This window comes from Apteryx mantelli, chromosome 21, assembly GCF_036417845.1.
Source record: "Apteryx mantelli isolate bAptMan1 chromosome 21, bAptMan1.hap1, whole genome shotgun sequence".
Taxonomy (NCBI): Eukaryota; Metazoa; Chordata; class Aves; order Apterygiformes; family Apterygidae; genus Apteryx; species Apteryx mantelli.
The window spans coordinates 5,435,869-5,450,183 of NC_089998.1; the positions used below are offsets into that span (position 1 = coordinate 5,435,869).

Here is a 14,315-nt window from a genome sequence, read left to right on the forward strand (position 1 = left end):
ATCGCTACTGCAGAATTTTAAAATCTCTAATACATATAAACCCACCATCACAGTAAACAGGTGAAGTTTCAAGTCAAAGATTTAATCCTGCAAGCATTACTCACACGATTGCTTTCGCCTGACCCTAAGTTTGATAATGTGGTGTGAGGCAGGGGAAATTCTGTTTCAATGGAAATAACGGACTCAAACCATGAAAAATTTGGTGGTGCCTTTTGTGTTTTTGAATCAATAGAAAACTGAAGCTCATGAGATGTCAGCCCCATAAAAATGGGAAAAGCAGGGTGTGCTAACTCCCTGTGAACTGAGTTTTACAAGGGATAAAGCTAGTGAAGCCACACAGTGAGGTCCAAAAGTAATTTAAATCTCTTCCCTTCTCTCCTTGCTTCCAATTTCCCTATCCTAGTTGTTGTTAGATGCATCAGCTGAGAAGAAAAGTTAGAGAGTGACACTAATAAGGAGGGCTCAGACGCACTAAGAGCATTAAAAGGTTAGGTCACGGCGTGTTCTATTAAATAGAATATTAATTGAATTCTTGACATCTGAGGTGAACTGTGACATGCTCATGGGATAAATATTGCATTTAACAGAGCATCATGACCTGAAGCTCTAAATACTATTGAGCATCAGTGCCAATCCTTCACAATAGATCTCGGCCTCAGTCCTCAGGGTACGGATGCTCCCTTGGAGTTTTGGAAGCTGAGCTTAAAAACAGGTTTCACTTTTTTTTGTTTCTGTCCCCAGTTAAGTACAAAATTTGGTTCTTCCATCTCAAGACATACACACGCTCGTTCTCAGACTTTTGTTTATAGACTCTTATTACATACAGAAATGCACACCTCAAAAGCCATGCATTACAAACCTATCGAGCACGGTACAAGAAAGGTTGAAAGAAAATTTCTCCGTCTCCACTCCCACATTGTAAAGGAGATTAAAACATTAAAAAGACCAATTAAAAGTAGGGAATCTCATGGCAACATTTTCATTAACCCTCCCTGGTTCTTCTTTCTGTCTCATTAGTCATCACTGGGAGAGGAAGGATCATTTTAATTAGCAGCATTGTAAAGCTTTATTTAAGGCAACTGCCCCTCCTGCTGCTCTCTGGATTACCCTGCCGGCTTATAAATACAATACCAAATCATTAACAGGCAAAAACAACACCACCGAATGGTTTGGAAGAAAGAAGATCCACTATGGTCAATGTTTAGGGTGCTTTAACAATGTCCTTTCTCCTTATTCAGGCATAATTCAAGCGTAATATTGGGCTTTATAAAACAGCTCAGTATCCTCTTACAGCAAAGCTCTTTCTAGCTGAGGATACCATGTGTTAGACTTTCTTCCCCTTTGTTTTCAACACAGCGAAAGCACAGAGCCACATCTGATAGGATAGACATGCTAGATAGGATCACAGGTTTTCCAAAGTCCCAATTCAGAATTACTTGTTAAATTCTCAAATTAAAAGGACTGCTGCACACTAACAGCCCTGCAGGAGGGAGGTGAGGGGCCAGACCCTGACCAAGGGAGGCTGGTGTAGCATTTTAGAAAAGGTTTTCTGTGAAAACAAAGAAAGCACCTGTGTTTCCTGAAAAGAAAATTGCTTTTTCCAATCATTGCTTGGTGAATTTTGTGTTTTTGCAGAAATGAGTCCAATTGGTGCAGCCTGTTAAGAAATCCTCAGCCAGTGTTTTCCAGCCGGTTGTTTCCATGCCTGGGAGTCCAGTCTCAAGAGCACACGTCAGTGCAGAAAAGCAAATTCTGCTCTCCATCACACCCGGGCAATTTGTGCCCAGCCACTGGAGCTGGGCTGAATGACTCCAGAGGCAGGGCGCAGCCTTATTTTGAGACTAGTTTGAGTCGCTAAGTTCTGATCAGGAATTAGATGCTGGAATTCAATGATCAGATCTTCCATCTCTGCAGGGATGATGATTCAGTGCCACATTAATGGAAACGAACAGGACAGTGTGATCCCAGATCCTGAATGCCCCAACAGTTGGGAAGATCTGAATACTCCAGCTCCAAGCTATTTCTAACTCTTGTGAACAAACAAATCGTTTTCCCTCTGTACCATACAGCAACAGTTTCTCATTTGCACCCAGCAGAATAGCGATGCAAACACATCTCTTAAAATCTGAGCTGCACAAAGCCTCCTCCTTACCAAGAAACGGCACCTCAGGCTGTTAGGATTCACTATCCAGATCTGTGGCCTACTTTCCTTCACCCAAATACGCGCCTATCGGCACTTCGGTACGCCCATGTGGCGTAATCCCTAATTGTTCATCATCGCCCAGCGGAGGCAGCCCAGCCTTTCCCCTGGAGAAACCTATCAGCTGCCTTCAGGAGTTCAAGCAGCCCAAGTACTCCACTGTGGAGTTTTCAATGACGATCATGTTGGACCAAAGTTAATATTTGATTTTCAGAGCTGTAAACCAAATAGCTGAAGATAGCTGAAAGTCTGAGATCTCCTCTTTGCAGTTGGGTGCAAAGTTGCACCGATGTGTTTTAGCCACCGAATTCTTCCACTTTATTGTTTCACATGACAAAAATAAAATCAGACTAGAGGATACAAACGCTTAACGCTCAAGTCTGAAAACACAAAGTCCAGTTCATCTCCCCCTGAAATCAAGCTCATCTTGGCTTCAGTTTGAGCATTAAGCAGAATGCAGAGGTACTATCTGCCTCTTCAAAAAAATGTGCACATTCCTTGAGAAAGGTTTAAAAATAGCTAGGTATACCTGACTTTACCTGCATCACCTATTGTCAAAGTAATAAAAAGGACAACAATAATGATGAAATCACAGAGTGATTAACGTATTGTTAAATAGAGTGAATTTCATATTAAGTCAAGATGTGTATCTGTGGAGGTTTGTAGGAAGAGGTGGTATCTTTTACAGAAGGAACTGCTACTTGTCAGACTGTCACAAGGGTAGTTTTGTAAGTGATTTGGAATCGAAATAAGTAAAACATTTCCACTTAAAAAAGAGGGGGGGACCCACAGTTTCAGTTTAGAACCTGTCAGCCACTATATACCCCTCTCAGATCCCCCACTGCTCGCTGTAACGGGGTGCTGGCGACAGACTGAGCAGGTCACAGGACCTGAGCTACTGTCACTAAATGCTCTTCACTGACATCAGTGGAGGCTTATGGAGGCCAACGCACTGCCAGTGCCTGAGCAAAAGAACTGGAATTTGAAAGGATGTCAGTCTCCGGAGATCACGGATGCTAAACACGCTTAAAAACAGATGGTGACAACAGTCTGAGTAATAGTCATTGTAAAAGTTTATATATGAGCTGCTTTGTTTTCTATTTATAGTCAACCTGCATTTTTCTTGTAGTACATTTTTAATGATTTATAAGGCCTAGTTATTTATTCTCCTGAAACCGAAAACTTTCTCACCCTGATAATACGAGTAAATGAGCTCTGCCCAGCAGAGCTACGCGGGAGCTGGGGGCTGGATGCCCTCCCTGCGCGGGCAGCGGGACACCGCGGGGGGTCTGCACCGACGCAGCCCGAGCACCCAGCTCCCGGTGGCCTCTCTGCAGGGGGCTGCTGCACGGGGGCCTCCCGGGCTAACGAAGCGGATCTGTCGGTCACCCAGCTTGGCTGCTGTGTCCCGCTACACAGCGAGTGGTACCAGTTGCCCCTGCCTAACCTGCTGGGGATCTTCTTCCCGCCTTGTATCACCAAGTGCCCCATTTACAAGGTCGTCTCTCATTATTCTCTTCTCCATTTCTTAATCCTAAATTAACCTTAACGAAAAAACGATGCCCAAATCTGCAGTGCCGTGTATGCAGAGGCCTCCTCCCGCCTGTACGTTGAAAAGTTAAACAGCACAAACAATTGAGCAAACAAAAGCAGGAGACTGTAGGCTTTGAAACAGCAGGTTTTTGCATGAAATATAATTAATCTGCTAAACCATCATCCACCTCTAAGCACAAAAGCTGATTGCTTCATGATGATTTAAACCAGAATGATATTAGCTCTGCTGTTTTTTCTAAATTGTTATATACCCAATATTTTTCTGACTCTTCTTTATATTTACATTAATAACTATGTAATCACCTCATTAGTTTATTTAGATTGTGTTATTTTAAGAAATTATTGTTTAGATCAGCCTTGTCCTTCCTGTCTACCAGCGCCTTCCCAAAATTAAGTAATATCTGAGGAAACCAATTAATTGCAACTCAACCACTGTAATGGGGTCTGCTCTACAATGTGGCAACATCTAATGGAGTTTTAATTTCCCCACGGTGAGTCAATATATGCTTAAAGAGAGAAGACTGTCAGTGCAAACCAGTGCTCCAAGATGCACACAAGGCTTCTTCAAAGTCTGCTGGGCTTGGACAGGGACCTCTGGGCCTCTTGCTCTTTTGTTGTGGGTAAAATTCATGCAGGGTCATAGCTGGGGCATCAAAGACCATCCCAGTTCCCCCTGAAGGCTGAGGTTTCTTGTGGACTTGCAGAACAAGGAAGACATACAGCCCACTACATGGCCCTTAAATAGCATCCTCCAACTTTGCAGGGGTTGTGGGTGTTAAAATGAGCTTGTTACCCACTGAAGGTGTTGCAGCTCTTTTTCAACACATGCTCTTCCTTAACAGTCTTGGGTCATCACTATGCAGCTGCAGCAGGGAGTCCTTGGCATGGACCAGATCCCATCAGAGCAGGGGCTGTACAAAGCCAAAACCAAGACCCTCTTCTCCAAGGAACCTGCTGCATCTGCCTAACTCGGGACACACGGTGGGTCCAGAGAGACAGTGGAGCACAGGAAACAGAATTTATGATGAGACTTTTCCATTAATTGGATTGTTCAGAGGTTTTAGTGCAGCCGTAAATGCTGCAGTTGGGATTCTCAAGGGAGGGAAGGTACCCTGATCCCTCTGGAACGTGGTGAGACCTAGCCTCCACCTCATGGAGGCCTTGGGCATCTTTGAGGCGCTCAGCCTACGCTACCGATGACTAACGACTGTTTTGCTTGGCGAACACTGACAAACTTTTAAAGGCAGTCTGCCTTTCCCACTCTTTTGACAGTTTAAAAGACTAGAAACAAAGCTACGTTATGATGCAACCAATTTCAGCAGCATCTGATTAACAAAAAGGAGGCCACAGCTACCCGACAGCAGCTGGTGGTTATTTTTTATTTCTAAAACAAACTGATGGCCTCAAACATTCATACATGCATTTATTTTTTTTGTTTAAATGTCTCATTTCCAGGGTTTTCGGGATTGTGTAGAGAAATAAAGTTTTGCAATTCCTCTCCTCATAATAAGTCTGTCCAAAAATGATGTTGCTCATTGTGTTGAAAGATGGTTTCATTTTCTACTCAAAATTGGTATGAAAAATTTGCCTTGCCAAATGAACATTGTATACTGAACTTGTCAAATCCTCTCTCCTGACACAAATAAAAGATAACATTGGGTGGCAGCATGTAAAACAGCACTGACAAGACAGCTAGAATGGAAGCAAAAAAATACATATTTCTCTCTTTCTCTTTTCCTTAGAAGGGTAGGGGAAAGATCCAGGCGAGAGAATGCTGGCATGTTACAATGAAAAATACATTATCTAAACACTTCATGAGCCATTTCAATGCTGGTTTTAAGATGAACATACTGACTCCATTTCTGATTAGCAAAACCATGACAAAATCTCGACTTTTTCCAGGCAACCAAGAAAGCTGCTAAGTCGAAAGGGTGGCTGAATGAAAGGGGTATTCAGTTAAAAGTTCACAACTGTACTGTGCAGGCTGGAATGACTAGCTATACCACTATGGAAAATTATTCAAAGTATATTTAAAAATAAATAAGGTAATGAGAGCACTTTCATTAGATCTGCAGTCACACCATGTAAATGAATTTTTTTTTCCTATTAAAATTGTTGATTGAAGGCCGTTAGCTGTTTATCAGCCCAAAATTACATTTCTTCTCTCCTAGGGGTTGCCTCTGTTAAAAACCACAACAACTGCCTAGTTAGTAACAAGAAAAGACTCCAAAACTGCAGTTTCGGGTGGGGGGGAGGAATACAAGCATGAAACACAGATTGCACCTTCAAATCCCCAATGGCATCACGCTTCTTTGTTCTGCTAAGAAAAATTAACCTCAATCTCGGCTCAAGGTCCCCCGATTGATTATCATAGTCATTTAAATACTGTAATCTCATTTTCAGCATCAGGGAAAGGGAGCGAAAAGAAGAAAAAGAGAAAGAGGTGGGGAAGTGAGGGGGAGCGAAAGAGAAAACAGAATAAATTATCTGACAAAAGGAAAAAGGGCCTTTCTGCTTACGGAGCCTATTTCAGATCCTTCCACTTGATTGGAAAAGTTGATGAAGTTTAAATGAAGCAGAATTAGAGGCTCAGGCCAGCGCGTATTGACAGGGGCCCACGGAAGAATGTGCAATTCAATCGGCCCGGTTTCCGTGGAAAGCAGGGGAAAGGCCTAAATGGTATAATCTTCAATCAAATCTAACATCGACACTGACAAGGCAGGGTAATGAGATAGGCCAGATCAGGCATGTTGGTTAAAGAAATTAATCCCTCTTGCTGCACCGAGAGTTCAGCTTTGATGCCTATTGTACAGACCCCTGTCCCAGCCTATCTAAATGCTAACTAACCGCAAGCGCGATCCGGGACTGTGCTTTTCAGCGCCGCGGCTAATCTGATAACAATTTTTATCTCCCTGATCACGGAGGCCGGGAGAGCGAGGAAGCCCCTCGCAGCGGCGCCAGGCGGAGACGGGAGGAGGAGTGCGGCGAGGGAGGAAGCACCTTCCTCGTGGGTGTGCGGGGGGACTTGCGTTTCGGTGTGTATTAGGGCTTTAACACCCCGTATTACGTGGTAATTCCTGTCGTTAGGGTCATCTCCTGACCAGCTGATTGGTATCTCCTGGGAATCCCAGAAAGGGGCACGCGGCCACCAAGAGGTGATCCGAGAGGACGAACGCAAAGGGCCGGTGCTAACTTAGAAAGCAGGTTGCAAACGAAGAGGCTCCTCTACCTGGGCAGGCAGCCTGAAGCTTGTCGTTAAAACGATTTTTATTTTTCAGACCAGCCTGCTCTTCCGTAACACAATATCTTCCATAACACATTTTGCTTGCTTTTCTATTTTTTTTTCAGCTGGGAATTACACTATTATTTTTAATCAAATTCTACTTGTAAAATTTTTTAGGCACAAAACACCACGCTGATTTACTTTAAAAATTAGAACTGGGCATATTTCCACTGATACTAAAGTTTTCTTAAAGGCTGCCCTAGGAAATCTAGTAATAGGATTCCACTTCCACTTATCAGTGTCACTTCAGATAAACTACATGTGAAAAGAAAAGTTATAGCGTAGTTTGCTGCATTTTAAAGAACATAAAAGGTTAAACAAAAGAAAATATCCTTAAAAATTTAGAAGTTTTGTCTAATCTGTACAATGCAAGCAGCCAAGCAAGAACAAAACGGTCCCTGCAAGATGACAAAGGCTTCTCCAATACAATGATTAAGCACAAGAGCATCTCTAAGAATTTGCACAGAAAGAAATCTGCCCTTGGAGAAAGTATGGCTAAAAACTTGCAGAAACGTGGAACTAAAAACGTTGGTCTCTGTGATCACTGTGAACACGCGTTGTTTGCTCTATGTTCTGCTGTGCAGCACTCAAAAAGAGGGGAGCTGATTTTGGTGGTGAAGCAAAGGTTGATAAAGGAAGCAGCACCTTTTGCTTTCCTCCCGGCCGTTGCCCACCCGTTGCCTGCACGATGTCCCCTGGTACTGCGCGGTTCCCACCGAGCCTCTCGGGTTTTTCCTCTACACTCAGCACGCTTTCGTGTGCCTCTTCCAGGAAAGCCGGGATATTTCTTGTGGTGGTTGGCGTGGGGGTAGGAAGGCGGGGAGGAAATAAGGCAGCGACGTTCTCATGCTCTTACAAGCTCTAGCTGGGTCCGTGGTGCTGCCCTCAGACTGTTCAGTGCCCCTGGAGAACAGCTTGCGAATAAGGGCACGTTACCAGGTTTTTTGGTTGAAATGGCAGAAAGGAATAAACTCTGACAGGAACTGCGAGACGCTGTACACAGCAGCCTTGGGGACTGTTGCAAACCTTTCCCCTCTGCTTGACAGGGACTCAGACGCCCCTGACTTTTTGCATGGCATCTGGATTTGAGCTAGTCTGAAAAGCACCTCCTGGCTTAACGCGGTTTGGGCCCTCTGCTGTAAGCTGACATTGGCTCTCCCCCAAAGTTTCTTATATCTTTCAGACAATACAGCTTGAGTTTCAGGTTCATCATAAAAATTTATAGCCTGACACAGCTCTGGGTGCACTGTGAATAGCGCAGCCTCGTTTTATGCATGGACCCATTTGTGACCTTTTTTCATTTTATTTTTTTCCTCTTTCTTCCTTTAGCTTAATTTCTGATTTTATAGCACCAACAACTCATGCAAGAGGTTGCACAGATGTTCTCTGCTAAGACAACACTGCTGTTAGGGTCATACTAATGCAACAGTTTGGTCTAATGGTTATCATTGTGCTGGCTGATTTTAATAATGCACTTTTAAATCAAACAGCCTTTGAAGCTTTATTTCCATTGTATTAGACAAATAAACATAGGGGTTTTTCATGAACGTAAAAGGCATTCACCTTGTCATGTTTCTGGGCTTATTAGTCTCACCAATTTGCATTGTTTTGTTCATAGAAAGGATGAAAATGCCCCCTTGCTTGCTTCTGCACATCGTGTGCTGATCTTTGGGGTGAGCAGCGATGAATGCCTGGTGCCGACTCTGACCGCTGCATCGCAGCTGTCAGGTTGCAGCCTAACTCCTGCCTTCAAACAACCAGAAGAAGAATCCACTATTTTCGTTCATGCAGAGCGTTTACCCGCTTTTTGGAAATGCTTTATTTATTTCAGAGGTGTCTGTGCAAGACGTGGGAGGGCACTAAAGCTCATGAGGAGTTTAATTTTTAGTGTACCAAATAATTCATTTAAAATCTTAAATGAGTTCGTGCTGAGAAGGAAACCCTTAGAAGTCACAGCACTGGCAAGACAAAGCTCAGAACCAAATCTAATGATTATTTGACTAACCAGCCCTTCATTAGTTTATTTCTCTAATGAATTACTGAGCTGTACAGTGTAGATATTTCAGAACACATTTTTTAAAAACACAACACTGTCCTTAGATTGCAAAAATATAATAGTGGTAGCAATATAATAATAATAGTAATACGCACACAAAGTGCTGCATAAACACTAATTAATCCTCAGTGTCCCTGAGCAGCAAGCGCAGAAGGCAGAATGCTCAGTACATGTAGTGATTTGAGGTAAATAGCATAATTAACGCCAAATAAAACACCACCTTATTCCAAATACAGTTCACATTACTTGTGGCTGCTCTCCTTCATGTCACAGGAGTTACCCACCTGAGACAGATGAACTAAAATTTGGTCCCTGACCAAGTTTTAAGTGGATGCCTTGATTCCAAACAGCTGAAACTGGGCATGTATTAGGAAAGGGGGACAGGGCTATTTAAATCAACACAGTGAGCACCTGAGAGAAGTTACCCAAGTGCTTGTGGGTACTGCTTTGCTAGGCTGGGCTGCTGCAAACAGCCTTGTCACATCTGGGGCCTTTGCTGGCTACCTTTAGTCAGCACCAAACCGGCTATGAAGCCTCAGCTGCACCCCAAGAATTTCTCCAAGCAGCGATGAGACACAGAGATAGAGGAGGCTGCAGGGAACCTGCCCCGTTCCTGCATGCTCTGCATGTAGGTGCTTCAAGAAGAGAAAGTGATTTTACGCTCTCAGCCCTACCTGTCACACAGATGCAATGCCTGCGTGCTTTCTAATGGCTTATACAACTGCTCTCTGAGCACTCAGTGGTAAGTATGTTTTTTTGGAAGTCTTCATTTTATTAACTTATCCTGCTCAGGTTAGCAGTCCTTGCACAAAACAAAGGTGCACCAGGATTACTAAGGTGGATGGCACATCCTGACAGCGCTGAGAAAGCGCTTGGTGAGGTAGGACCATAGCTTCAGGTTCATCCTGGCTTCCTGCTACACCTGTGTCATAAGCACTAAAGAAAAGAGTGAATTTGGAGAGAAGATTTAACTTTTTTAAGGTGGGGGTTAAATGAAGGCTTAAAGACTGAGTACAACAATTACCTGCATCAAACCCCTGTTAATGAGACAATGCAAGCCTATTAACAAAAGCTTCAATGCCAGGGTGATGGAAAACCTGTCCCTTTAGCAATTACTGTTGCAAAAGATGTTTTTGATGAGTGTATCTTGCAAATCAAAGTAAATATCCTTCCTCACACCATGCACTTGTCCAGTGCTGAGCTGTTCTCCCACAGTGTCTCGGGTGGGTGTGGTGGAAATCCATTCCTCCCCTAAAAAAGGCTCTTCAGCCTCCCTGGCCTAGTTAATCCTTCCTTCTGCCAGGATTGCCAAAAAGGATATCGGTGTGCTAATTCCTGTGGTTTTGTGAGTTTGTTTTTAATCATATATTCTTCTTCTGTAGCTGCTGAAATGTTATAGCCTGAGCACTATAGCTTTTGTTCAATTTTACAAGGAAAGGTTCTAGCCCTTAGGGTTGAAAAGCATAGGAAAATGAACTCTAAATGGCCTGGCATCAGTTGTCGTATAAATAACAAGCTTCTAAAGCAAACATTGTGCATTCTAATAGTTCTGAAAACTTCTGTTTTTTAAACCTGGTTATCCTGTTGGCAGTGTAGATGACAGATTGAGACCTCCTGGCTGTGGAAGGCCAGCACAGGGAGGCCTTCCTCGCAGGCACTGCGAGGGGAACATCCTTCTCTGGCCTCCAAAGTGCCCTTCATCTTCTGAATTGCTGCTTCTGAAACACCTTTTCTTTTTCGTGTCATAAGACTTGGTTCTGGCTCCGAATGCCAGCTGGATGACGTTCAATCCTAAAGTTGCTCCATGAAGAGCAGTTACTGGACCTCACTTTCTGCATGTTCCCTGTACACATTTTAACAGGTAAGAGCATGCTTTGATACAAGGGTATCAAAGAGATTGGGTGAGCTGTGATTTCGCGTTTACCCTTCGTACACTGGGGATCTGTCCAATCATAGACTGGTGACACAATGGTGTTGGCAGGTATATGTCACACAATTTCTTCCAAGTAACATGCCATAATTAAGTGAATGTAACCAAACTTCTGTGAGATGCTGCTGTTCTGCAGTGAGTTTCAGGTGTGCTGGGGGTTAAGTATGGTGGTGTCTTGTGTCTCCTACCTAGAGCTTGCTTATTTTTGTAAGGCAGAGTGGTTTTTTTTAGTAAGCTTGTACTGTAAAATGTGCTTTGCTAAGGCTTTTACTGGTAAAAACAAGCTGAAAATGCTTTGCTAAGATTTTTACTGGCATCAGTAGATGAAATGCCTTGTTCAGTTTTATATCGCAGGCAAACATATTGATAAACTAAACTAACTTATCAATTTAATCCCCTCTATAGTCTGAGAATGACAGAATGTTCATTGCTCAGAAATATTTATGTGAAAAGATACTGTTTTTAATCTGAGCTAGCGTGTGTGTGCGTGCACACACACATCCTGGCGGGAGGACAGAGCTGGGCAGTGTGGAGGCAGGAAGGGCGGCCAGAAACACAGCCAGCTGGGCCATGGTCTCCATTTGGGTTTGTGATGCTCTATATCCAGGATACGTGAGGGAACTGGGTGAGGAAGAAGGGGATCCTGCTGTTAGCTGCTGCAAAGCAGGAGAGCCATTGCATTAGCACCAGCTGTGCTCACTGCTCTGAGCATACTGCAGCCCTGAAGGTTAGGGGACCAAACACGAGTGGGAGGAAGATTGGCGAGTAAGCGTCCCCACCCATCACTGTGAGGCCTCAGTTAGGCTCTTGTGTATCTGCGGCCTGGTGAAGCTTTGGCAGTTGTGACCAGCTGTGCATTCCTCAGTGCCCTCCCACTGTCGCTTCTCCTAAGCCATCTTCCTAACCTTGTTTTCCAGGTGGCACCACACAGCATGGAGGTTAGGACCCACATTGGCCATCCCCTTTGGTGACTCTGTCCAAAATGCCTGTCTGGAGGGCTCCCCCAGGGGGAGAAGAGATCCAGGACTCCAGGCAGAAGCACGAAGACGAAACACAGCAGAGGGCTGGTGCTGTGAGCTTGCTGACCACCAGCGTGTGCGGCAATGAGTGGGACCTGGCCGTGTACCAACACTCGCAGAGTAAACTGCCATCCCATCGCGGTGACCTCCTGGCTGCAGAGGGCACCCTGGTAAATACAGCAGCTGGGAACAGCGGGGCATGATGCAGTGTAGGAAGGCAGCTGGACGGCAGCCAGAAGAGTTTGCCGCACAAACACTATGATGTAACTTAGAGTGAGGTGAAATTACTGCTGATTTAAAGAGTAAAAAAGCATTCCTGTTAACAGCCCAGCCATTTCATGCTAAAGAACTGTGTCGTGTGGGTGTAGATCTTCCTACATCTCCACCAGCTGGCTTACTGAGAAATAAACCCTCCTGCAAAGAAGTCCTGAGAGCAGAGAAGTTGGCCAGACTGCTGAAATTGTCACTACCTTTCCTCAAAACCTGCTCAAGTTTGAATTTCCCTTGGCCAGACAGCAAAAACCCAGACTGAGACATACAAAAACATCCCATGCTTTATGAAGGCTCAGAAATCCTATTGCCAAGATGCTCTGCAACAGTCGCGCTGGGCAAAAACTCAAACCCTAGAGGCAGAGCTGAGCAAACTGCATGCAGGACTGGAGGGGGGACCACTGTCGACTGAACTTTAGGCACATGCAGCACTTGGCCAAATGGCCTGGCCCAGACAGACAAAACTCCCACTCAAGTCAACATAATCCTGATGACTGCACATAATCTAACTGCAACACATACACTACAACATAGGTGCTATCCTCCACAGGATTGCCTCCAGTTATATAGCAGTAGACCTAGAACTTACTGTGCTGACTTGTGATTTATACCCCTTTTTAAATAAGGAATGTGACTGCATTGTGAAAATAAGTAGGATTAGCCCAACCCCTGCAATTATGTCTTTAGTTGCTTTAAACATCACATAATTACATCTTTCTCTAATACATGTTTTTATGTTACACAAACATTTGCATGCTCTTCTAAGAAAGGTGGGAGCAGTTTGGAGGGATGGGGAGAATACTGGGCTGCCTCCTCTTGCCCTCCCCTTCTTCCCTGGCCCCCCAGTGCTGCAGCTGCCTTCATCCCAATGAGCTTTCTGTACTTGTAAGCAGGGCATCACAGTTTGTTTTGCATCTGTCTGCACCAGATCCTTCTGGGGCAGTAGCTAGGTGAGGAAATCTTGCCCCAGTGCCACTTCTAATCAAAGATACCATCATCACTTCCTATCCAACCTAAAGGTGCCAGGGAACTGAAAGACTGTAGAAGTTCTGGTTTTGAAAAAGCAAAGTTGCTCTTGAGTTATGACACAAAACACACTTTTGTTTTTCTTTGCTGTCCTAATATAACTGCTGAGTGAAATCTTAAAGTTTCATGAGGAAAAGAAGATATTAGATGTTGCAAGATGCAAATTTTCTGTCATGTTCGAAATCTGAAATTTCATGGCCAACTTCCAAGCCTGGTGGTGAGGGGGAAGGATTATCAAGGGAACTCAAGACCTTAACTATGGCAGCACGGGCTGAACAGCAGCAGTTTAAATGTCACCACTGCATGTTGTGGGGGAAAAATAAGGAGTTTGAGCAGAATTGGCTGCCCTCACAAGGAGAGGAGAAAAAATGCAGCTGGTCAAACCATTTGCTGCTTGCTTGAATGCTGCTCGCTCCAGAGAGGGTTGGCACCGACTGAAGCCGCCCTTTCTTCTGCTCTCCCCCCTCAGAAGCAACGATCGCATCCCTATAGCACTGGGGGAGGAACAGATTTTTTTTTTTTTTTTCCTGATGAGGATTGCTGGGAATGAAAAAAGTGGTTAAGGCAAGAAGCTATTCTACTAGTGCCATCCAGGGGACAAGAGCTGTAATTCAGCTGCCTGCTAAGGGAGGGGACTCCAGGAAATTGCTGCTGGTTGGACAGGGCGTTTGCTCGTGTTTGCAAGAGCGGTGCCTTGCACAGTTCTCCGTCTCATGTGCAACTTGCTGTAGTGGCAGAGCTTGATCAGGAGGAGTGGATAGATCCTACAGGTCTGATCAAACAGAAGGCAACAAAATCAGCGGCAGGCATCCAGACAAGCCAGATCTGATCAGCTCTGGGGCACGAGCAGAATTTTGCTAGTGTGAATGGACTGAAAGAAACCATGGCAGAAAAGGGCTAGTCCCAGCATGACTTGGCTTAAAGATACGCATGAAGCTTTATGAAGCCCACCCAGCATTCAGCTTAGCCATAATACG

At 44.4% G+C, this 14,315-nt stretch overlaps 1 protein-coding gene across 1 annotated transcript in view; it reads right to left on the minus strand.

Annotated features, from left to right (window-relative positions):
* Positions 1-14,315, minus strand: part of CFAP77 (cilia and flagella associated protein 77) — a 63,332-nt gene that overhangs the window by 47,936 nt on the left and 1,081 nt on the right. The gene's annotated exons all lie outside the window — the stretch shown is intronic.